General features: G+C 37.4%; 1 long non-coding RNA gene across 2 annotated transcripts in view; it reads right to left on the bottom strand.

The window, feature by feature from the left end:
- Window positions 1-15,982, bottom strand: part of LOC107000198 (uncharacterized) — a 29,200-nt gene extending 13,218 nt beyond the window's left edge. The window contains exon 1 of one of the 2 annotated variants that reach the window (XR_013397853.1): window positions 15,576-15,982. This is a non-coding gene — a long non-coding RNA (uncharacterized LOC107000198). The remainder of the gene's footprint in view (window positions 1-15,575) is intronic. The other variant, XR_013397852.1, reaches the window with a different exon arrangement.
- Between the last annotated feature and the right edge of the window lie 6,726 nt (window positions 15,983-22,708).

The raw sequence follows: 22,708 nt of genomic DNA, 5'->3' as shown, positions 1-22,708 counted from the left end.
GACTACATATGTTTTAAAAGACGAAGATCTCAAACTAATCATTCACCTTAAGAAACTAGATAAATAAGAAAATATAAAACCAAAACAAGCAGAAGGAAGGAAAAATAAGGATTAGATAATAAAAATAGATAATAAAGAATAGAGAATGAAGTAAATGAAACAGAGAATAGAAAAACAATAGAGAAAATAATCAAAATCAAAATTGTTCCTGTGAAAAGACCAACAGAGGTAACAACCCTTTAGCTAAAATGAACGAGAAAAAAGAATACTCAAAATATTAAAATCAGGAATAAAAGGACAGTAGTACAGAACTTATAGAAATAAAGGATTTTAAGGGCATAGTATGAATAAGAAGCTTATATCAACAAATTGGGAAACTTAAAATAACACCAATTGTTGAAACAAACTCACAGAGAAATAAAAATATCTGAATTGACATGTAACAAGTAAAGTGATTGATTTAATTTTAAAAACTTTCCACATAAAAAAGATCAGGTCTTGAGGTCTTTCATGGTGACTTCTACCAAATATTTAAATATTTAAGAATTTATCATTTCCTCACAAACTCCTCCAAAATATGGAGGAGGAAGAAATGCTTCCCAATTGATTCTATAAGGTCAGTATTACCCTAGTACCAAAATCAAAAATGTTACAAAAATAAAATTTCAGAACAATATGTCTTATGAATATAGACACAAAAATATAAACAACACAAATCCAGCAACATACAGGAATGGATACACCATGGCAAAGTGGGATACATCCCAGGAATGCAAGGCTGGTCCCACATATGAAAATCTATCAATAAAATACAAAGGATTATACAATAAAGGACAAAAACCACATACAGAAAATGCATTTGACAAAATCCAACACCCTTTCATGATGAAAAAAAATCTTAGCAAACTAGGAATAGGTAGGTAAGCTTTTTGCATGCTACATGACAGAAGGTGACTGACACCTTGAATTCTTACTTAGAAGACAGCAATTTTAAGAGAAGGAATATTGTCAGTTTTCAAGTTTGTTTTTGAAAAATCAACTTCTATCTATATTTTCCCCAAGTACAATTATTTTGGTGTTTCCAGAGTTAACATTACCTTAGCAATTAAAATTTTTCTGATCAAAGCTGTGATTTTGCTATTTTTAATGTTTCAAATAAAAAGGAAGGTCAAAACCTGCTTAGGACCTAAATAACAGAAAGATCCAGGATAAAGATTTTTAAACTAATATAATTCTAATAAGAGGCTTTTCTTAAAAGACTAAGATACCTACCTAAGTGAAAATTATATCACCTTTCTGCTTCCAGGAATCCTCTTTGAATACTATTGTAGAGTTAATAGCCTCTTTACTCAAGAGAAGTCCTAAAACTTACGTGGGAATCAATCTTCTGATGTGGCATAAACGAAAAAAATCCTTATTTTCTCCCAAGATTAGAGCAAAACAAACAAATCAACAGTCAGCAAGATTCAATAATCCTTCTAAGGTTCTGCACCTTAGAAGTTATCCAAGAAAATATAATTAAAATTGTAAGAACTTCATAGATCAGACTATCAGAAAAATGTTCTGTCCTCTTCTATCGCATATATATGTTTGTATATATTTTCAAATTTTAAAATGTGAATTTAATGAGAATCTGAATCTTTCTTTCTGTGGTTACAGAGCTTCCTTAGAGGCATTATTTCATTTGAAGGCTTATCCCTTAAAAAGAAATGCATGATGATAGTGAAGGATACTTAGAATTTATTTATTTATTTATTCAACAAATTCTTATCACAAGCCTGCTTTATGATATGTAGTAGGGAGCCAACAGTGAACAGAATAGACAAGGATCCTTTCTAATAGAACTAATATTCTCATGAAAAATTCAACTTCTAAAACTTGTTGGAAAAAACTTCTAAAACAGTGGAAAATAAACCATGATTGTCATTGAAAGTCTTTTTCAACAAGGCAGTAATCTCAAAATCTATCTTAAAAGGCATTACAGAATCTCTCTTGGTGCTTTAAATTGTTTCACCAAGCAGGTTATTCTATTGTTTAAAATCCTACCAATGAAAGAAGAATTGTAATCAAAATGGATTATGTTTTACTGAGTCTGAATCTATGTGGATTTTTGTATTATTAATAAGTAAAACCCTAATCTCAGACAAAAGATGAACTGGAAGATGGTTGTGTAATGGGGCGGATGTTCATAGGGACATGCATGCCTAGTTCTAGTACTGAGATTGTTACGAGCAACAGTCATAGTAAGTCATAGTATTTTACAGAAGAATAGCAAGTACTTATTAACAAGCTAGTCAGTCAAGTAAAAGTCATTTAAAAATTTTTCTACTGTACATTTGAATTCCATTTCATTCTTTGAGCCATGATTGATATATATGGCCTTTGATATGGCACTGTGCTTGTATCACACAATCTGAGTAAGAAGCAGAAAAGACCTGTGGAAACTTGCTGTCTTGCTGCTTATCATTTTCCGTAATGTTTCAAAATAATACAATAATCACAGTTTGCCAATTTCTTTTACATATATTGTCTTCTTGAAATTCTTTCCTGCCTTCTAGCAGGGAGTATAACATAATTATAAACCACATGGCAAATCCATGGTAGTTTCCAGTCTCTAACTCCTTCTATTGTACTACCTTGACAATTTTTTTTTTTCTGATCCTCCTATCAAAATTATTACAGTAAATATATCTTCTGCATATTATTTGTGAGTTTCAAATGAAATAACATTTATAAGATTTAAGTGCTTGACACATATAAGCTCTTATTATTAACTTTCAGAAAAACAAATAAAGCAAGAAAAAAGTGTAGGGTGAAAGTATCTTAAAAATTAAAGTCACAAACTAAATGCCTTTTATAATATGTAGGTAGTTTCCAGAAAACAAGTATAAATTAAGGATATTATATTCTGAGAAATACATGTAGATGCTGTGTTTAAAAAGTTTCTAAATTTTTATTTCTTATCTAGGAACTAATTCCAACTTTTTAACTTACTGGCCCATCAAATATCACTTGATAAATGTTTATCTAGTAAATATTAGAACACTATTTCACATCTTTAGATTTGCAGGTAGTATTTTACCTATTTAAGTAACTTTGTTGAAGCAATGTGCGTTTCAATTTGCAGCAAATAGATCTTATATAGCTTATCACTTTCTATTGCAAAGAAATTATGCAAATACTTTTTTGGTTTTTTTAAAAAAAAGTTAATAGGTTTTTTGGGAAGAGTGTTCCTTGGTTACATGAATAAGTTATTTAGTGGTGATTCCTGAGATTTTGGTGAACCCATCACCTGAGCAGTGTACACTGTACCCAATGTGTAATATTTTATCCTTCACCCCCCTCCCACCGTTTTCCCCAAGTCCCCAAAGTCCATTGTATCCTTCTTATGCCTTTGTAGCCTCATAGCTTAACTCTCATTTATAAATGAGAATACACAATGTTTGGTTTTCCATTCCTGAGTTACTTCACTTAGAATAATGATCTCCAGTTCCATCCTAGCTGTTGCAAATGCCATTATTTCGTTGTGATTTATGGCTAAGTAGTATTCCATGGTATGTTTATATACATATACCACAGTTTCTTTATCCAGTTGTTCATTAATGGGCATTTGGGCTGGTTCCATATTTTTGCAATTGTGAATTGTGTTGCTATAAACACGAGTGTGCAAGGATCTTATTCATATAACTTCTTTTCCTTTGGGTAGATACCCAGTAGTGGGATTGCTGGATCAAATGGTAGTTCTACTTTTAGTTCTTTAAGGAATATCTATAGTTTTGCATTGTGGTTGTACTAGTTTACATTCACAGCATTAATGTAAAAGTGTTCCCTTTTCACTGCATCCTCACCAACATCTATTCTTTTTTGATATTTTGATAATGGTCATTCTTGCAGGAATAAGATGGTATTGTCTTGTGGTTTTGATTTGCATTTCCCTGATCATTAGTGATGTTGAGCATTTTTCCATATGTTTTTTGATCATTTGTATATCTTCTTTGAAGAATTGCCTATTTATATCCTTAGCCCACTTTTTGATAGGATTGTTTGTATTTTTCTTGCTGATTTGAGTTTCTTGTAGATTCTGCATAGTAGTCTTTTGTCAGATGTATAGATTGAAAATATTTTCTCCCACTCTGTGCATTATTTGTTTACTCTGCTGAGTGTTTTTTTTTTTTTTTTTTTTTTTTTTTTTTTTTTTTTTTTTTCTGTGCAGAAGCTTTTAAGTTTAACTTTGTTTTTGTTGCATTGCTTTTGGGTTCTCGGTCATGAAGTCTTTGCCTAAGCCAATGTTTAGAAGGGTTTTTCCAATGTTATCTTCTAGAATTTTTATGGTTTCGCATCTTAGATTTAAGTCTTTGATCCATCCTGAGTTGATTTTTGTATAAGGTGAGAGATGATGATCCAGTTTCATTCCCCTACATGTGGCTTGCCAATCATTCCAGTACCATATGTTCAACACGGTGTCCTTTCCCCGCTTTACGTTTTTGTTTGCTTCGTCAAAGATCAGTTGGCTGTATGAATTTGGCTTTATTTCTGGGTTCTCTATTATTTTCCATTGATCTCTGTGCCTATTTTTATACTAGTACCATGCTGTTTTGGTGACTATGGCCTTATAATATGGTTTGAATATACTATACTGTATTATATTATAGTATAGGTAATGTGATGGCTCCAGATTTGTTCTTTTTGCTTACTCTTGCTTTGGCTATGCGGGCTCTTTTTTGGTTCCATATGAATTTTAGGATTGTTTTATCTAGTTCTGTGAAGAATGATGGTGGTATTTTGATGGGAATTGCATTGGATTTGTAGATTGCTTTTGGCCGTATGGTCATTTTCACCGTATTGATTCTACCCATCCATGAGATGAAATTCAGAAATTCATGATTCTACACATCCATGATGTGTTTCATTTGTTTGTGTCATCTATGATTTCTTTCAGCAGTGTTTTGTAGTTTTCCTTGTAGAGGCCTTTCACCTCCTTAGTTAGGCATATTCCGAAGTATTTTATTTTAATTTTTTGCAGTTAGTGTAAAAGGGGTTGAGTTCTTGATTTGATTCTCAGCTTGTTACATGGTTAGGCTTTGTGTCCCCACCCAAATTTCATCTTGATTTGTAATTCCCATAATCCTCATATGCTAAGGGAGACACCAGGTGGAAGTAATTGAATCTGATCTGGACTGAGTAGGGGTGACAACATGGCTCACAGGGCATGTGTAATATGTTTATATGATTTATTTTAATAATACTTATAGTAGAGAAACCTCTCAGATATTTTTAAAGCAATTTTATTAAGCTCTGGATATTTATTTCAATGCTCCATCAATGACAGTTACAACAAGTTAGCTTCTTAAGTTATAGTTATATTGAAATTATCTTCCAAAGGAAATGCACTAAGGGTTTGCTAGACTTTGAGGTTACAATTGCAGAACCAATCTTAAAATATGCCATATTGTAAGGTGGTCCTACTGTGCATGACGAATGCCGGGGTCAGACTCGGGAAACCTTACTCAATTGTTAGAGAGCAGTTCTCTACCCTGCTCAACTAGAGGGTTCCACTGATCACACTTGGAGGTCCTGGCAATGTCAAATTGCTCTAGGAGTGTGCACCTGAGTCTCAACTTTGATGTTACTCCCTTTATCAAGTAGTACTGGATTACACAGCGTTCAACACAAAGAGAAACGTCTTTCTGATTTTTGCTCTAGTTTGAGCATCTACTTTAATCATATTCACTAAATTAATGGAATTCTGCCCGTGTGTCTTTTACACAAAAGAACTGTGAATTTAAAATTCAGCCATGGTGCTATTCACTCACAAGTGCCCACATCCCAGATCAGATCCACAAAGAAATGAAATACTCTTCATACTCAAATACCCTCTGCCCATATTTTTTTCAGTTGATTTTCATGTTAACATTACCCATCAGAAGCTTAAGAGTTCTCATTCTATGAAATTATGTTTATGACAGCACTGTGAACTCTCAGATGGTATTTACTGCAGCGTGGTTAGACCCCTCTCAATGTAGCTCTGGCTCTTGCAGAAATGCCAGCATTCCACTGTAGCCCATGGTGGGTTCTGGGGGATCTACTAACCTCAGCACCACACCAGAGTCAGCAGTCACCACCTCCCGAGTCAGCTCACTCTCTGCATGCTGCAGATCCCTGTGGCCAGAAGTCCTGGTGCCAATCCCCGGAGCTTCACGGGTGTTGACCTGCACCTAAGTCCTTAAGTGACTCTGTCCTTGTGCCTGAAGGAACGGACTTTTAAACAGTCCCTTTGTCCAAAGAGGCAAGAGTTTTGCCCTTTGGTGGTGTGAACCTACAGGATTCCCCATGCCCTGTGTTTTCCGGGTGAACTCGGAGACCGGCGGCTGTGATGTCAGCTCCAGGCTCACCGGAGGAGCGGGAGGCTCTTCCTAGAATTTGGTGGTAGTGCTGACAGGTGATTGTTTCTCACTGCTGGTGAAAGCGCCATCAAGCCCCCACTTTCTGAACTGATAGTTCTGGTTTCCTCACAGACTTATGTGTGAGCTTGCAACTTTAAAGTTTTCTTCTTTCCTGGGAAAAATACAGTATTTCATTGCGCCTCCCAGCAGTGCTTCTACCCTGTGATGTCTCTGCCAGGGCCGAAGCTGAGCCTGGATAGGATCACCCGGCACGCGGGGATGGGACAGGCAGGCACAAGGGAAGGAACCACTGTCCTGTGCTCCCAGGTGACCTTTTGCCAGGAGAAAGAGTCCTGCAAGGGAGCTGAAAAAGTCAAGACCTCCAGGAAGGCATGTGTCTCACACCAGAATGTTTAATGACTTCATATCACAGATCAAGTTTCTTTTTCCCAGGGACTTGGGTGATAGTCAGGGTTTATTGACATAGAAATGAAAACAGACCATTCTTTAAGTTCACTGAGGTCCTGTAACAATAATCTTCTCAAGATGCTCAACATAAAGATTTTATTTTTGGTGTGTTTCTTCTCTTAAGGCAATATTGATAAGTTTGAGAGTGCTACTGGATTGCATTTGCTGATGTTTTAAGTTATTTTGCATGTAGCTTCATCAGGAGTATTAGTCTACATTTCCTGTAAACCCTAAGATTTTGATATCAATGATATGCCTACCTTAAAGCAAGTTGGGAATGTCCTGCCTCCCACTTTTTTTTTTTTTTCTTCACTTACTTACTGAAAGAGTTCATGTGAGATTGGTATTATTTCTCTCTCAAATGTTACAGTTCACCAGCAATATCTTGTGTACTAGAAGATTTCTTCATAACCTGACTTTTAATGACAATTCCTTTAATGGATTTTGAACTGTACAGATTTTCTATTTCTCCATGGGTCCAAATTGGTAAGTTGTGTTTTTCAAGAAATTTAAACAGCAGTTTGTCCATTTCATCTAAGTTGTCAAATTTAGTGGCATAAAATTGTTCCTAATATTCCTTCACCTTTTGCTAGCTGTAGTATCTGTTATGATGTTCCCCTTTTCATTTTTTACAGTCTTTCACTCTCTCTCACATGCTTTCTCCCCTCCTTTCCTTCTTTTCCTTTCTTCCTCTCTCCCTCTTTTTCTCTTTGTCTCTCTCCTTCTCTCTGTTTTGATCAGTTCTGTACTGCTAGGTGTTTATCAATTATATTAACCTTTAACTTCTTCTTTAGCTACATCTCCAAATTATGATGTACTGGGTTTTTCTTATCATTTAGTTGAAAATATTTGTGTTATCATTATGACTTCATCTTTTATCCATGAGTTATTTTTAATTTTATTGTTTTTTTAAATTTTTGGAATACTTGATGATTATATTTTATTTTTGTGACAGATCTTTCAGTTGTAGTAATATGCCATACTTTATGTGATTTTCATCATTTGAAATGTATTGGGGTTTACTTTTATTGCCTAGAGCAGGGTTTGACATTTTCTTTGACATTTTTTAGTTTTTATTTTTCTGTAACAGTCTAGATAATAAATGCTTTAGGCTCTGTGACCCAAATGATCTCTGTTCCAACTAACTCAACTCTGCTGTTGTAGCACATAATGATTAACATGGTTATGTTTCAATAAAACTTTATCTACATTGCAGGTGTCAGGCCAGAATGGCCTGCAGGCTATAGTTTGCGGACCCTTTCATTACTGAATGGAATCCATATTAGTTATAGACTAACAATTTTTAGATTATTTGAAAGAGAAATAAACTTATACTGAGTTATTATGTAATTTATATGTAACATAATTCTAACCAATATCCTTGTAGTCTATAGTGTTTTTGTTTGTTCAACATACATTTCTCATTTAATAGGAAACACCTAATTTTTCTCTCCTATTTCCAGTCCGGATAGCTTGGGTAAGATTGATTCCAGCCCATAGAACTAGGGAGGAATAACTGATTCAAGTCTGACCAATTCAAGCATTCCATCTACTTGGACAATGAATGGCTCACTGATGGTCACCTGGCCTCTGAGTAACCCTGATGAAACACAGTGCTGCGATTCTGACTGAAAGCAGGGCAAAGAGAACTTTTCTTTCCAGTTAGGTTGCTAAACTGTGAGAATGTGATCCTGAGGCTGATGTTAGACATCTTGGCAATACAAAAGGAGAATAGCCTGAACAGGAAGTCAGTATACAGGAAATAGAACTGACACAGAGCTATCAGAAAAAACAGGAGCAGATTATTTATTATCTTCTTGTGCCTCGGAATCTAGCCACCCCTGAAGAGACAGTCCTGGACTTTGATTACTAGAACCACTAGACCCCACTCCCTATTCTTGAGAAGTGTTTGTTTAATCAAGTTGGTTTACTCACTTGCAATAGAAAGATTTCTGAAAAGTAGGTAGTTACAAAAAGTATCATATACATCATTTCTTATTTAAATTCTCAAAATGACCCCATTATTTAGGTAGGACAGCAAATGTATATTATTCAGTCTGTCTTTACACAATGCTTAGCACAATCTCTTGAAGAAAAAAATCTGCTAAATTAAATTGGAGTAGAATGAAGGAGGCGATTGACCACTGTTAATAACTGATTTAATTTTATTCAAGTTAGATAGAATTTATCAATTGATACATCTTTCTCTCTTTTAGAGCATTTCAATAAATGGTTCTGACATTTCTCAATTCAATCAAAAGACGCTTCTTGAAAATTGTCTTTACAGACTGAAGCTTTGATATAGTTGTGTACTTTGTTGTTTTATACTTAGTTGTGATGAATCTTCATCTTATAAAGGATGAATTAATTTATATAAATAGCCAAAGTTAATAGACCAAATTTCTGTATAAAAATTTTATTTCTACTGTTCTATTTGATTTAGACTATCCTCCTTTTGTATTGCCAAGATATCTAACAGCAGCCCCAGGAACACATTCTTGCCGTTTAGCAACCTAACTAGAAAAAGTTTTCTTCCCCATGCTTTCAGCAAAAATCCCAGCATTGTGTTTCGTTAGGGTGACTCAGAGGTCAGGCGACCACCCGGTAATAAAGAAAATAGGCTAGCTAGGTGGGGTGGCTCATGCCTATAATCCCAGCAATTTGCAAGACCAAGGTGGGCAGATTAATTGAGCCCAGGAGTTTGAGACCAGCCTGGGCAGCATGGCAAAACCCCATCTCTACAAAAATTACAAAAATTAACCCAGCACAGTGGCTGGCACTTGTAGTCCTAGTTACTTAGGAGGCTGAGGTGGTAGGATCACTTGAGTCCAGGAGAAGGAGGTTACAATGAGCCAAAGAATGCACCATTGCACTGCAGCCCGGGTGACAGAGCAAGACCTTGTCTCAGAAAAGAAAAGAAAAACAAAAAGGAAGAAAATAAAATAGGCTGGCAGGTTGAATTGGAAGAAAAGAAAAGGAGGACAGGAATAACTTCTATGAAGTACTTATGATGTACATTATACATACATGCCTGCAAGTATTTATTGGGTACCTACCTTGATCCAGACACAGTACTAAGTGCTTTGCATACAGTTCTTTATTAGTCCTTATAAGAATCTATTAGGCAGGCATTAGTATTATCAGTGTCCACATCCTAAATTATATACATTGCCTGGGGTCACACAATCTTTAAGTGCCAGAGACACTGTTTAAGCTGAAGATTAACTGTGACTCCAAAGACTAATGTTTACCTTCCCACAATTCTGCCTCTCTGCAATCAATTTTTAGTTTAAAGCCAGAGCGTAACCATACAATGAAGAAACTTCCTATCTCTTGGGCTTTTCAAAAAGTGTCAAGCCATAGGGTTTAAGCATAAATATCAGGGTTACTGGGGAAGCAAAGGTTAGCAGAATGCATACAGTTGGTCTCCTAACTCCATCACAGAACGGGTGACTTGGTGCAACTGGATACACCTTAGGGGTGTGCTCCAGGAGAGGGAGTCACTTCCCTCACCATGCAACTTTCATATTGATAGAGAGTTTGGGAGGTTGAAGGAACGCCCATTAACCATGTGACAATGGGAGTTGTTTTTTTGATTGTTTGTTTGAGTGTGGGGAAAAGAGAGATCAGACTGTTACTGTGTCTATGTAGAAAGAAGTAAACATAAGAGACTCCATGTTGTTCTGTATTAAGAAAAATTCTTCTGCCTTGAGATGCTGTTAATCTGTAACCCTAGCCCCAACCCTGTGCTTGCAGAGACACGCGCTGCCTTGACTCAAGGTTTAATGGATTTAGGGCTATGCAGGATGTGCTTTGTTAAACAAGTGCTTGAAGGCAGTATGCTTGTTAAAAGTCATCACCACTCTCTAATCTCAAGTACCCAGGGACACAATACACACGTGGAAGGCCTCATGGACCTCTGCCTAGGAAAGCCAGGTATTGTCCAAGGTTTCTCCCCATGTGACAGTCTGAGATATGGCCTCATGGGAAGGGAAAGACCTGACTGGCTCCCAGCCTGACACCTGTAAAGGGGTAAAGGGTCTGTGCTGAGGAGGATTAGTAAAAGAGGAAGGAGGCCTTTTTGTGGTTGAGATAAGAGGAAGGCATCTGTCTCCTGCTCGTCCCTGGGCAATAGAATGTCTCGGTGTAAAACCCGATTGTATGTTCCATTTACTGAGATTGGAGAAAACCACCTTAGGGCTGGAGGTGAGACGTGCTGGCTGGCAGCAATACTGCTCTTTAATGCACTGAGATGTTTGTATCCATGCACGTCAAAGCACAGCACCTTTTCTTAACCTTATTTATGACACAGAGACCTTTGTTCATATGTTTTCCTGCTGACCCTCTCCCCACTATTACCCTGTTGTTCTGTCACATACCCCTTTCCGAGATGGTAGCGATAATAATCAATAAATACTGAGGGTACTCAGAGACCGGTGCCAGCATGGGTCCTCCGTTTGCTAAGCTCCAGTCCCCTGGGCCCACTTTTCTTTCCCTATACTGGGTCTCTGTGTTTCTTTCTTTTCTCAGTCTCTCATTCCACCTGATGAGAAACACCCACAGGTGTGGAGGGGCTGGACCCCTTCATTGAGATAGAGTTTCACTCTGTCACCTAGGCTGGAGTGCAGTGGCATGATCTCAGTTCACTGCAACTTCTGCCTCCTAGGTTCAAGTGATTCTGCTGCCTCAGCCTCCCGAGTAGCTGGGATTACAGGCATGTGCCACCAAGTCTGGCTAATTTGTTGTATTTTTAGTAAAGATAGGGTTTCACCATGTTGGCCAGGCTGGTCTGGAACTCCTGACCTCAAGTAATCCACCCGCCTTGGCCTCCCAAAGTGTTGGAATTACAGGAGCGAGCCACTGTGCCCCTCCTGGGAGATTTTTATTTATAATAAATGACCTTGTTTGAAAAAGCCAGTGACTGGTATTTAAATGTCATTTACTTGGAGCATTTGTAAATCTGTACTGGTGCTCACTGATCAGCTTGCTACCCTTCAGCTGAGCCACCTCAATTTTGCGCAATCACATCAGAGTGGAGGAAGAATGCTATCAGAACTGGTTTACGGAGGGTCTGTGCATCCTTATTGCATGTGTAGCTTCTTATGGTGACTATAGAATATGAATGCATGCTTGCCTTATATTCCCTTTATCATCTTACCTCCTATTTTCCACTCTCTCTCTCATAGCATGTTTCTTGTTTGCTAATCCAGCTTCAAGTGCTTCAGATTCCACTCAGCTTCTCTGAGCCATACAGGGATCAATATTTCAGTGCATGTATGAGCCAGTATGACTGTCCACGGAACCTCTGGTTTATGTGTGGCAGGAGTAGCAGGGCTCCTGTGGCCCACATACCAAAGCAATATTTGATATGCAGAGCCCAAACAGAGCCCAGTTCCCCCTAGATTAATGAGAATGGATAACTGCCTGAAGATTTATGGGCAAGGATTCATAAGTTTGCTAACACTAAGTCAAACTTATCATTAGAATGCTATCATTTTGCCTTTCCAGCCAATTATTTTTCACTTTCCTTGTTATTTCCTCTCAGAGACTATCAGAATGCACTCCATGGGTCTGACCAATTCCTTTCTCGCTTACCATGTGAGTACTCCACTCAGTGAAACTGAAACCCCTCAAATTGTACCCATCTATTGCTCATAAATACTGCACCTTCTGGGTACTTAGCTAATTCCTCTATTTCTGCATAAGGTGTTCTCTGCTGCTTTTGGTTCTTGGTGACCTGTTCCTTAGCTTGTCTTGCCAATGTCTCCCTCTCTGTGACAGGTTTCCTCTCTTTCTTGAACATGTCAAACACTCAGTAACTATTAGCTGGATACCATCCCATGCTCAGGCTAGTTAGGTAAGCTAACGGATATTTGACTTGGAAAGAGCATTGGGGTTGAAAGTCAGGAAACATGGACTTGTAGACACTATTTCATTATTTTTGTATCCTTTCAGAGCCAACCTTCCTGAGCCGTGAAATTGAGGAAGTGGGTGTGATTTAGAGGGAGAATTTCCAAGACCCACTTCAGACTTATAACAACCATTAGCATACTTTGCAATTTAAGATAGTACATGTGTCACAATTATTTTACATTGTTTTGGTATGGTACTTTATCAAAATTATATCTATAGTAGCAGATGAGGATGACTATTTGTTTCAACAAATTTCTAGAGAGATCACTGCACACAACACTACTGAATGATCACAGTTTTATATAATGAGAGAAAAAGTTCAACTTTTCCTTTTCATTTTTTTCTACTTTTGTGCAGAGAAAGTACAGAGGACACATTTGCCTTGTTACTTTCAAGTAACATTGGCAATTGTTGTAGAAACTGGCTTTCTTTGTAGAAAAACAGATTTAATAAAGATCAAACTACCTTAGAAAATTTCCTTTATCAACCCTTTCACAAAAAAATATAGCAAGTTAGTCAAATTTTCCAGTCTCCTAATACAACTAAATGTTCCCTGTGGATTCCATTCCACTTTGGTTTAAAAGGATATTAAAGAGGTAAGTGTATTTCCTGCAACCTTACAAAGCCATTTAGTAATAAACAATTTATGCTGAAGTGGGAAACTCACATAAAAGAATCAATTTTTGATATGAAAAAGAGTAACTTTGTAACATGCAGAAAGAATATGACTTTCAAATTCTTGAAATTATAGTACAAAAGAAATCCCAAAGGACCAAACATGATTCCTGACAGATAACTGCAGTAATAACATCCGAATGATAAAATAAATGCTATTTTTGGTGACAATGCATTTTCTTTTCCAACTAATCTGTATTCCTCTGTCACACATATGTAAAACTGAATGATTTCTGAATGTGTAATTGAATCATTCCTTGCTTGGCATATCATCCTGCCAGAAAACTTAGAAATAGCACTATCTGGCCAGACGCGGTGGCTCACGCCTGTAATCCCAGCACTTTGGGAGGCCGAGGTGGGCGGATCACAAGGTCAGGAGATCAAGACCATCCTGGCTAACACGGTGAAACTCTATCTCTACTAAAAACTTCAAAAAATTAGCCAGGCGCGGTGGTGGGCGCCTGTGGTCCCAGCGACTTGGGAGGCTGAGGCAGGAGAATGGCGTGAACCCAGGAGGCAGAGCTAGCAGTGAGCTGAGATCCCGCCACTACACTCCAGCTGGGCGACAGAGCGAGACTGTCTCAAAAAAAAAAAAAAAAGAAAGAAAGAAAGAAATATCACTATCTTTGTTGTGAAGTATATGAAAAATGGCAGTATAAAATCCTTTGTGATCCTAAACAAATATTATTTCCATATGTCTGTATGTACATGTGTATTGCCAAATGCATCATAGTAATTTATTTTCAAATGTTAGGAGCAAGGTAGAGACTTTATCATCACTCTTAGTCAAAGACAAATATAAAAGAACATAGTTACAATTCATACCACTATTAAAAAAAAAAACTTTTTTTTTTTTTTTTTTGAGACAAAGTCTCACTGTGTTGCCTAGGCAAGAGTGCAGTGGCGTAGTCTTGGCTCACTGCAACCTCTGCTTCTGGGTTCAAGCAATTCTCCTGCCTCAGCCTCCCAAGTAGCTGGGACTACAGGTGCCTGCCAACACACCCAGCTAATTTTTGTATTTTTAGTAGAGACGGGGTTTCACCACGTTGGCCAAGGTGGTCTCAAACTCCTGATCTCGTGATCTGCCCACCTCAGGCTCCCAAAGTGCTGGGATTACAGGCATTAGCCACTGCGCCCAGCCAAAAAAACTTTTATAAAATATATTTTGGATACATTATTCAGACTTCAACAATTAGAGCCTCATGCCATTAATTCAGACAATGTGGATGAACTGAATGGAATAGCTAATGTAAATTTATAGCAAAAGTGAATAAAATAATATGCTTCATAGTGTTTACTTGCATCCAAAGACTCCAAATGGTTTACACTGAAGAAACAGGTAAGTTCGTGGAAACACCAGTCAACACTTAATTCATATAAATGAATACTGGGAAAATGTTAGAGGTGAAAGATTTTAGAAATTTGCTCTACTTTAGAATAGTACTCTATTCTTATCAAATCATGTTCACTTTTTTTTTTCTCTGAATTGTCCATGTAGCCTTTATAGATGCGCACTGCTGCTCATTTGGAGGTTTCTATAAAGACAATGAGGATAAAGAAGAATATATTCACTCTGGCTAAATAAATTCTTTTCATGATGTATCAGTTTGTCCTTGTCTTCTAGAAAATGACAGGACATTAATATTAGTATGTCATAAATTAGTATTTTTGCATCTTTTTTTTTTTTAGCAAAAAGGTTCTAAAAGGTCTTTTTAAAACTTTTTAAATTAAGAAAATATTACCATATAATCTTGTCAATACTATTAGTGTTTTTTTTATAAACCTGCTTTTACATAGACAGGAAAACAATGAACTAAGTTCTAAATGTATCATCTACAATACAAAAGGAATTGTAACTTATGGCTGGTATAATATTTTGCTGTTACTTCCTCTAATTTTGACTCCAAAATAGAGTCACAAGTTCTTTATAAAAAACATCTTTGTACTCTAGGTTCCAATTCTAACATGTAAAGAGTTTTGAAATCATCAGCCTTATCCTTACAACAGGAATAAAGCTAAAGACACTGAAAATCAACAACTTTTCTGGGACCCATCAGACAACTGCAGTCACATGACAAACTACCATTTTGAAATATGGAGACAGAGGAATACGGAGTACAACTGACATCAGCTTACCTGGAGCAGGAACCACGGAACTAAAAACTGGATGGGTCACCTGAATGGTAATTCAGATAAATTGCCGTAAGTTGATTGTGACATAGCTCAAGAATAAAAAACTCCTTGGAGCCACAGTCTTAGCAGGGTTTCAGCATATTCAGAGGTTTTTACCTCCAAGAACCCCAACAAGTTCTCATCATGAAGAAGCGAGAAAAATCATCTCTAGTCTTTGGCAAGGGGAGGAGAAAAGTAACCACTTTGAAATATGACCATTTTTTTCTTGTAACAAAGTCCTACGCTCCACTGAAAAAGATCTTATCAGAGCCTTATCTTATGTAGACAGAAGGGCAATTACCCAATTCCAGCCACCCACAGCCTTTCTGTCTTACCTAAGTGAGGAGAAAAAAAAAGGTAAAAGCAACTGTGAAAGTCACAGCCCTCATGGAAAGATCTGCTAAAAAACTGAGATTTAATCACAAGATTACAGAATTCTCTTTTCTCCCACTCCTTGCTACCAAATCAATGGGGATCTAATATAATAACAGTAGATTTGTAGCCAAAAGACCTGCAAACTTTAGACTCTATTTAAGAAGGAGTTCTTAGGGAAACCTAAAGACAACACCAGAGACAAAAACAAGGACATTAAAATAATTGAAAAACTCGACACCTACAGCTACCGAAAACGCTGGACACAGCCCAAATCCTAGCCAGATTAAGATACAACCTCACACTAAAGGCCTACCGTGTCTCGTTCTCTTTTCCAAATATATGTATATAGCTTTCAATAACAACAAAAATTCAAGGTATGCTAAAAAGCAGGAAAAACACAGAAAATGCAAAGCAAGCATTAAACCAGACTCAGATATGACAGAAATGTTGGACTTAGAGATGGAAGGTAAAATAACTGTGATTCATATTTTAAGGGTCCTAATGGAAAAAATGTAGACATTATGTAAAAACAGAGGTAATGTAAGCAGAAATTTGACAATGATAAATAGACCTAAGAACCAAGTTAGGATTAAATATTAGGGTCCACCTGTTGCTAAAGCCCTAGATTGACCCTGGCTCATGTACAGATCTCCTTTAACTGCACTCAACCCTGTACTTCAGGGCTGCACATGCAGGGAGAATTGGATCTATAGAATTGTATAGGATATAGTTAATTTGCAGTTGGACTAGAACAGCCCTGTGCTTATCTCTGGGGAACATGGAAATCAACTGCTGACTCTTGGCCAAGATCAGGGCAGTGGAATAAATAATCATTTATAGAGTGTAATTTAAACTTTGAACCTCCTAAGGTGGCACTCAGGCCCAGCTTAATTATTGATGGTTTTCACCAGCATAATTAGCTAGACAGCTTTCTTGTCTATATAAGCAAATTGTTAGGGAGCTCCCCCTAAACCAAGGTTTCTTGTACAAATCTTGTCACCTAATCTGAAGACAAAGTATTTCTTTGCGGGCATAAGGATGACCCTGAAGAGCTATGTCTGGGAGAATCTGAGGGCCCTGTTGCTTGCCGGCATTATCTTCCTGCTCTTGCATGCTATCCTTTGGCTTCTATACTGTGAGATCATATAAGTCCTTTCAATGATCTGATCAATGAACTTCATAAAAATAAATATTTTCCAGGCTAATTGGAAGTTCGTAGACTGTTCATATCCTCTCACAGGTGAAATCTTCATACTGACAAACCATCATAATTGTTTAGGGAGATAAAAAATTGCAAATTTCAGAGCTTCATTAGAACTAGAATCAGAAGCTCCAGGGTAGAGCCTGGGAACTTGTATTTGTGGAACTCTGCCTAGATTGTTCTGATGATTAGCCAGGTGTGTGAACCACTGACCAAACCCTGGAGCTCCTCAGTTACCCTCAAGCTCCCTTAAGGGTGTCGTGTAGCAGGAACACATTTTGTCTGCTGGGAAACCACATGGGTTAAAGAGTACGTTATAAATGAATTGAAACCAAAGAAAATGTTGGGTTAAGCACTTAGTACATACTGTTTTTTTAAACTTCTACATTAAATTGCTTGGCATGGTATAATGTGTATAAATGTTGCAATCAACCTCTAAATACCAATACTGTCAAAATTGTTACAAATATTGTCCTAACTAGTAGAAAGGAATTGCAACTATTATACAATGGTGTAGGTCATATCTTATAACCAGGAAAAATATTGTGTCTGAGAGACAATGGTGTATACACATTTAAAGCCGTGGCAGCCATCCTAGGCTTGTAACATAAATGGTGACCCAAAAATAATTTGGGGATTTTTTTTTTTCTCACCATAGCAAAGAGCCTGCTTTCAGGAACCAGGTTTCAGGAGCATTTATGCCACCACTGATAATAGGTCAGACATTTCTAAAATGGCTTTGTTTTTCAGAGGTGTATTTCTGCTTTATTTTGTTTCAGTTTAAATGGTAGTATGATCAGATACATTTATTTACAGTTGTCCCTTGGTATCCGTGAAGGATTGATTCCAGGATGCCACGTGAATACCAAAATTCAGGAATTCCCAAGCTCTTGATATAAAATGGCCTGGTATTTGCATATAACATACCATTATCCTCTGATATAATTTAACTTATCTCTAGATTACTTATCATACCTAATAAAATGTAAATCCTATGCAAATCATTGTTATACTGTATTGTTTTGGGAATAACAACAAGGAAAATGTTTGTACATGTTCAGTACAGATGCAGTTTTTTTCTGAACATTTTTGATCCATGGTTGGTTGAATCCACAGGCATGGAACCCCCAGATGTGGAGGGTTGACTGTATTTATTTTTATTTTCTGTTTTGCTGAAATGAGCAAGCAGAGAAGGGAGAACATAAGCATTAATATCTGAATAGCATTTAAGTGCTGTGATTAAAAGCCTTGATTTTAGACCTGCCTGCAGGCTGTGTAATTCAAGTCCTAGCAGTGTTATTTATTGCTGTCGGACCTAGGAAAATGTTCTTTTTCCTCTCCTGTCTTTCTCACCTCAGATGCAAGATGCCAATAACAAGATCTCATGTTAGTTTCAGGATTATATGACTTAAAAATATACAGTGTTTTGAAAGCAATGGTAATTACTTAGTAATTACACAGTAATAGGTATTTCACTAAGTGTTAGCTTTGTATTAATTATTGATGTAGCCTCTCCCATCCTTAACCACAACCTCCCTTACTCCTCCTCCCTCTCCAAACTATTTTGGTCCAGAGGAACAAACTAGTTAATCTAGCCAGTGTATACGATACAAGGTGTACTTGAAACTAATTCCAAAGAAGCCATAAAGATGAAGGCCAAAAATGAACAAAACTGGGAAAAGGAAAATATTCAGTTCCTAAAAAACATGTAATACTTTTAGTCTTTGTTTCAAACTGGAAATGCAAGAAATCTCTCTTTTGATTGACTTAGATATGAGCATCTGTAATTCAAAGACATATTTATTTTGATGGGTTTTGTTGGTCTTTATGTACAGGTGGAAAGAAAGAAACTATTTTTTATGAAGAACTGAAGTAATTCTGAGCCAGGACTGAGAATATAGTTAGTTTGTGGCATTTGGGAAATAATTTGGTTGTAAAAACATGAATTATAAATGTTTACATTTCAGATTCTGGGTATAAATTTGAAGCTACAGAAACAACCAAAAGTGAAACAAAAGTGGTTGTAGTTCATAATTTGTTCTAATTACATATATCAAATCAATGGCCTGGTAGGAAGCAAGAGGGTTAACTGAGAAGATTTAAATTAACAATGGTTTATTAAAGAGGAGATATTGGCCGGGCGCGGTAGCTCAAGCCTGTAATCCCAGCACTTTGGGAGGCCGAGACGGGCGGATCACGAGGTCAGGAGATCGAGACCATCCTGGCTAACACGGTGAAACCCCGTCTCTACTAAAAATACAAAAAACTAGCCGGGCGAGACGGCGGGCGCCTGTAGTCCCAGCTATTCGGGAGGCTGAGGCAGGAGAATGGCGTAAACCCGGGAGGCGGAGCTTGCAGTGAGCTGAGATCCGGCCACTGCACTCCAGCCTGGGCGACAGAGCGAGACTCCGTCTCAAAAAAAAAAAAAAAAAAAAAAAGGAGCTATTTACAGATCTGTGAGCATGGTTCAAGGAATGAACAAGACATAGTGAGACACCCAGCTGCTGGAGCCAGGGAGGAAGGGGCAAAGAGACAGTGGAAGCTGAAAGACACAGAGAAAAAGCCATGGAAGCCGACCCCCCAGCAGCTGCTGCCAAACTGCAGGAGCGCAGGAAGTGAATGCTGCTGTGTGGGAGGAGATGGCAGAGTGGTGATGATATCCAAATTGCCGCCTTCTTTTTCCTTCTACTTTATGATCCCCTCCCTGCCAACACCTCCCATTAGTGACCCAACAAGAAGTCAGAGAGTTAGGGAGCAGCCCAAATAGGGCACCAAGTCAGGTAGATGAACAAGAAATAAACTTCTCATCCAGCTGAGATTCTACTAGCAGTGTCATTGACCCCTGTTTGTGGCTCAGATAGAGACTTGGGATTTAAGGGAAGCTACGTTAGGCTAAGGTATAGTCGTTCCTGCCCTGTGTATTTATCCTGCTTTAAATCCTTAGCTAAACTGGAATTTAATCTAATGTTACATTGGAGGTGTGTCTGTTGCACAGAAACTGTCCAATTCATATGGGTAAAAAAATTGATATAAGTAAATCCATGGGAAATGGTTGATTAAGCACTGAATATATCCTTAAAATTTAAAGAAAAAAATTACAACTAAATTTAAATTACTGTATTAAAATAAAGTACTATAATCTTGTTGATAATTTAGGGGAGTGTTTAGTGGCAAAAATTAAACAAAAAAAAACTCTTTAAAAGCAAGTATTTGTTTAGAGAGCTTGAGTTTTGCTCAACAAGAGATTTTCTTGGTAACTCTTACTAATCTACATTATTTCTCTTCTGGCCTTTTCAGGCATATGACAATCTCAAAAGATTGTTTTTCTGAGACTAAATACAAGAAAACTCTACTACAGTGAAGAAAAAAAGCATAGATTTCAGAAATGGAAACTATAGGTTTGATACTAACTCCTGCACACATGTAATCTTTGGAGAATTGTTTACAGTTTTATAATATCAATATCATCTACAAAAGTTTAAAGAACCCAACTTTACCTCTAGGGCTGTGGTTAGGATTAAATAAGATAAATTATATAAAAATGTCTACTGCAGTGCCTAGATCATAGCATGTCTTCAAAAAAGTTTTCTTTCTTCTGCCAATATTTTCTAATCACCTACTTTAGGCCCTTTGTCAGATAATATACTTTAAATTAGAACACGAAGTATTCTAAATTGTGCCTATATCTGAGTAGATGCTGAATAACTATAATGCTGTGTGGAACAGAATTGGACCTTTGCCCCAAAGCATAAGATTTTTGCTTATAGTAAAATGGAATAAACATATATACACATAAAATATGCTCTACATATGAGTAGGAAGAAACTAAGAGCTGTGGGATATTATAGTACAGGGTGAGTATCGAGAACTAACAAGATGGTGAAGCCCTCACAAAAGAGATGGGGCTAAAGCTGGGTCTAGAAATATTGGGAGCATCTGGACACACGTACCAGATAGGGAAGGTTCTTCCAGACGTGGGGAATTTCCTAAGCAAAGTAGCGGAGAAGAGTAAGCAAGATATGTTCTGATAAGTTAATAAATGAGGCTGACTTGAAAGGAAAGTTCACGGAATACAGAGTAAGAATGGCTGCCTGGCAAACAAGAATTGGTTTGGCCAGGTGCGGTGGCTCACACCTATAATCCCAGCACTTTGGGAGGTCGAGGCAGGCAGACCACAAGGTCAGGGGAACAAGACCATCCTGGCCAACATGGTGAAACTTGTTTCTACTAAAAATACAAAAATTAGCTGGGTGCGGTGGTGCGTGCCTGTTATCTCAGCTGCTTGGGAGGCTGAGGCAGGAGATCGCTTGAACCAGGGAGTCGGAAGTTGCAGTGAGCCGAGATCGCACTACTGAACTCGAGTCTGGTGACAGAGCGAGACTCTGTCTCAAAAACAAATAAGAATTGGTTTGAGGATTACCTCAAGTGCTTAATCAGTTTGAATTTGAAGGTCTTGGAGCATTTTAAGTGATAGATAAAATAAGTATTTTAAAAAATTAGTCTTGGGCAGAATTGATTTGGCCTAAGTTATAATGTATGAAAGTGAAAAAGTATGAAAGTTATAATGTATGAAAGTGACAAAGTAGGCCGGGCGCGGTGGCTCAAGCCTGTAATCCCAGCACTTTGGGAGGCCGAGGCGGGCGGATCACGAGGTCAGGAGATCGAGACCATCCTGGCTAACACGGTGAAACCCCATCTCTACTAAAAATACAAAAAGAAATTAGCCGGGCGTGGTGGCGGGCGCCTGTAGTCCCAGCTACTCCGGAGGCTGAGGCAGGAGAATGGCGTGAACCCGGGAGGCGGAGCTTGCAGTGAGCCGAGATCGCGCCACTGCACTCCAGTCTGGGCGACAGAGCGAAACTCCGTCTCAAAAAAAAAAAAAAAAAAAAAAAAAGGAAGTGACAAAGTATGAAAGTTATAATGTAGGAAAAGCTTTTGATAAAATCTTAGCATTAATTGAAAATATTTTGTATGTTTTCTTGTCATGATATGTATAAATCAGGAAAGTATTGTTTTTTGTCAACATAAAATCAATCGTGTCTGATATTTGAGACTTATTATTTAACTTGGAAATCTTCATGAACATTTTTTCTGGCAACTAGAGCTAAAGAGACAATTGGCTCATAGAGCAAAAAATGAATGGAATTTAAGAGGAGAGGAAGGAGCTAGGATTTTGAATGCTCTTTTCATCTTTCATGAATATTGGAAAACTACAGGATTTTGGAATGGATCTTTGGCATCGAACAGAACTTAACTTTAATTTTGACTCTATCATTTTTTTGGCTGTGCTATCTTGATGTAGCTACTTCTATCAATGTTAAATTCCTAATTAGTAAATGAAAAGAAATTATGCCTGCTTCTCAAGATCATTGTAATAAATGAGATTTGTATGTATGCCACAATGCCTGGCAAATACTAGATGCTCAATTGATGTTATTTAGCTTTATTGTCGTTTTTGGTAAATGATGATCTCAAGTGCAAAGGTCAGGTATAGAATACTCGCATAATAATGGTTGAACAA

Source organism: Macaca mulatta, chromosome 9 (assembly GCF_049350105.2).
Source record: "Macaca mulatta isolate MMU2019108-1 chromosome 9, T2T-MMU8v2.0, whole genome shotgun sequence".
Classification (NCBI taxonomy): domain Eukaryota; kingdom Metazoa; phylum Chordata; class Mammalia; order Primates; family Cercopithecidae; genus Macaca; species Macaca mulatta.
This window is presented reverse-complemented; position numbering and strand designations above follow the sequence as displayed.